Raw genomic sequence first — 4,237 nt, forward strand, 5'->3', positions numbered from 1 at the left:
AAAAAAATACTAGAACTTCGAATTCTACAAAAAGTTGAATTATTTGAACACATGAATATGAGTAATTTTCAGTAAGGAACATATAGAAAAAATCGAGTTAAAATACGCATTTTTTTATTTTGTTATAAAATAATGTCTTTTTTCATTAAAAAAATGTAAATTTTAATTTAGATAAATATTTAGATAAATATGTAAAGAAAAGCGTGACTCGCCTCTTCAGTTTTATCTATTTTGTCTAAAAAATAAATAATTCTTTTAGAAAAAAAAAAATTTTTAATGAAAACAAACATTCAGACATTAATTTAGAGTGAAAATAGAATACTTATAATGATTTTTTGACACAATTTTTATTTTCACAAAAAAGCTAACATCGTATACTCACAAGGGTCACTAGTGTCCCACGTCGCCTTAAACTGCATGTCAGTCATAGGCAGATTGACGGCCGGGGTCGCACCACCGCGCATAGATCCCCCCCCTCCATCACAAACTTTTTTTACGCGGCAATAACAAACGCCGGGTTGACCGAGCTTGCGAGAAACTTGCACGAACAGGAATCGCTCGGTCACTAGTTACCCATGTTAATACGGTAAGGGTTAATTCTTTTAAATTAAAAAAGAAACACGTACGGGTGTAAATCTTGCCAAATACCTACTTTGCTCTTTTTTTTGTAGCTCTTATTTTATTATTTGTCACTAATAATATACTTTTTATTTCTTATTTCTCTCTATATCTTCTTTTCCACTTTTATCGCGATATATTCTCATATATTGAATTGAAATTTATTTATTACCAAAAACAGTTTGATGTCATCCATAAGCCCGATCAGAAGTATCGCCCATTATCCTTGTAAGTTGGGAAATGTACTTTTATGGCATGTTGTACACGGCCAAGAAAACTGACGTTGGGATGATGAAGTAACATGACAGTACCGTTTCCATTGTGGCCAACGTGTACTTTTATTATAGCCTCCGAATAGACGAAGAACGGTATAATAATGATAAGAATCGAGCGAATGGACGTTTTAAGCGATGTAAGCAATACAAGCGCACTCAATCATACGGTTTTGAGACTCGTTTTGGATCGAGAGGTTTCTCCTCTCAATGGTGCCAGGTCGTCAGACATCTAAAGATGAGAATGGTCGAAGTTCTCTCGATGGAGACACTCCTTCTTTCTCGGCGCACTTGGTAGACGGTAGATTACGCAACAGGTGCATTGTCGAGCATGCACCGGAAATGTCTTTGTTTCGAAAGACCAGTTGTGCTAATTGTATTGTAATATATCTTGGAAACATCTACGAGCTAGGCTTACATTTTTAATAAGATAACAATAATTTTTGTAAGCATTTTTATTATTCTATTTTGAAATATCAAAAATATATCATATAATATAATAATTTAATTACAAGCCGAAGAGAAATCGAAAGAAATTACAGAGAAATAAACAATCTTATGGTTTACTATTCCTTTTTTGCCTGATATCTATCTATAATACATTTAAGAACATCACTAAAGACTTTAAAAGTTAAATTATCGTCCTCCTTTAGCTTAAATAAGCTCAATTTAATAACAAAAGGACAAAAAGATGGTCTCTTGCAACAATTTAAGAAAAACGTTGTTTAAAAATTTTCTGCAAAGACTACAAAGTATCCTACGTAGGACAGACCGAGAGAAAATTAAAAACTAGAATTACCGAACACGTTTTGACGTTCCGTAAACACTGACGAAGGCACATGTCTAACGACAATATTTGTATAATTTTACGCTTAAGATTTGTGTAACAGAATGGAGGTGCAGTTTTTCAGTATAACCGGACCAACCATAAAGTTGATTAAAAAGTGTCGTTCACACGCAATTTAATGGAGAATCACTCAAGGTTTGTTGAAATGTGCCTACATTTGCAATAATAGCACTCAATTTGGAATTTTTTGTTAATTACTCGGGTTTTTTCATTATCTTGAAAATGGCTGAAAAAAAGCAGCCGAAACGTCGATTGGAATTTATGTATGTAGTAAGAAGAATAAATATGAATTGTTAACATACACAAATAATAACCGTGTAATAACTCTTTCAGTTATTGTAATATTATTTTTAATATTGAGAGCTCTATAAATAAAGTAAATCCTCATTTAAATTAACATAAAATTATAAATGTCAGAGAAACACAGGAGAAAGGACGGATATAAAATAGCTAAAAGATATAATGTGATCTATTTGCGTGGAGAAAATTATGAAACAAGTGGGTTAGAGAATATTATGAAACAAGAGAAAATTTTAAACGAACGAATCTAACAACGCATGTTCGGACATGTACTCGTATAATACGAGGGAGAAACTGGAGTCGCCGGAGCGACTCGCATGAGCGGACACACAAAAAGGTTTTCGGCACCGCCCTTTCGCCGATGCCGATCTTATTGTCCCGGACTCGAACGCGGTGGCGGTTTCTACCCCGCGGCCGCGTGCGCGTTAATGCGATTTCCGCGTATTGTCTCTCGTGTACGCGCGCGCGCGAGAGAACGTCCGTTCTTGCAAAAGCCAACATGTCGCGCGAGCACCTTATAAGATCGCGATTATATTGTTACCGTAGTCGTACACATATTCGTGAGAGAAGACTATCTATTATATTCGCCGGACAAAATAGAGATGTACTATCCTTATAAGCACGGCAAATTATATCTGTTTGGATGGTCATCATTAATACTAGAACCATATATTACGTACCATTCATGATTCATCTGATAATTCTTCTTTTCCGATTTATTTGAATTTGCACGTGGAGCTTTAGATTTTTCTAACTTTTCACAAATAATCATAATTAATTACAAGTCATTTTATTTTTACGTTGACAACCCTCTCTTATAAAAAGTCATTTACCATGAATCGCGATTGGGTTAATTTAGATCCGCTATTGTTTTATTTATAGGTTCGAGAGAATAAAAGTTTTTCTGTAAAAAGACGTGTTGATTATACAAACTTCATGAAATAATTAAATATAGTTTAACTTAATTAAATATAGTTGTTTAACTCGAATGTTTAACTTAGTTCCTAAATCCCTAATAACTTAACGTATTAGTTCAGTCTATCAATTTAATTTTGCTCATACTAAAAGTTAAAGTTAAACTTCATGTCTTGTTCAATGCTGTACGTTGTAATCTTGAGCAAGAGAATTACCAATTTCGAGATTAGAATCAAGTGTAGAAACTTTCTTTTCTACACTTGATGCAAAGATGTTCAGTCTCTTTGTAGGAGGGCATATAATGGAGGCCAATCATTCCGTTAGGTGATTAGCTTTATCAAACGATGATATGTCGCAAGGTGGCTGCATGAGGTGGGCTGAAATATAACTAGCTGTATACATGAAAGAATGTACAGTAAGGAGTTGTTCTTCAAGTCGATTCTAACGGTAATAGATCTACCGGAACGTCTCGAACGGATCTACAAGCACAAATTCCCAGCCTAATCGAAGAAATCGGAGGAAAAAAAAATTTGATTGACGCGATCGAAAAAGTATGTTACGCGACTGTCCCGGTTAAATGCCCAATGGCTCTCGCTTTACTTGTTAAGCTAACTTCCCAGATTGCTATACCTGGCCTAGTCTAATCGCAAGAATTCCTGAATTATGTGTAACTATTTAAGCGATCATGTGCGACAGAGCCTTATAATACAGGTTTTCTTTCCAGTTCCATCGCATGCAGAACACGAGATCCTCTTTGGGTGTAAACCTGTTTTTGGAGCGGTTAATGCAACTTCGTGTCGCTTACCCCAATGCCCCTTTTGCTAAATATTACCGTGGACAATTCATCATTAATACAGGCTGCTACTAGTAATCCGTTGAAAATTAACTGAGATAGGGTCTTTTTTCGTTATTCAGTTTGCAGTAAATACTTTGTTTAATGGTCGGTATTCAATCGATTCTTACATTTAAGATTGTCTTAAGATTTGTCATGAACCAATTAGAAAGCCGCATTGGCACTTTAAGACGTTACTTAAGTCTTGAAATAAGAACGGATTATGAATACTGGCCTATGTTCGCTTCGTTTACATTTGTTCGAAATAAACTGTCATTTCTCTGGCATACGCATCGAGGAATCAATCGATCCCGCGTACCTCAAAGAATTTCACGAGTGAGAATCGCATGACTGACACCCCGTTTATCGTTTATAAAAATAACGCTCATCGCTTTCCTGACTGGATCTGCCGAAGCGCGTCGCGCACGGCAGGGTTAATCACCGACTGTCGCG

Source organism: Trachymyrmex cornetzi, unplaced genomic scaffold (genome assembly GCF_001594075.2).
Source record: "Trachymyrmex cornetzi isolate Tcor2-1 unplaced genomic scaffold, Tcor1.1 scaffold34, whole genome shotgun sequence".
In the NCBI taxonomy this organism is placed as follows: Eukaryota; Metazoa; Arthropoda; class Insecta; order Hymenoptera; family Formicidae; genus Trachymyrmex; species Trachymyrmex cornetzi.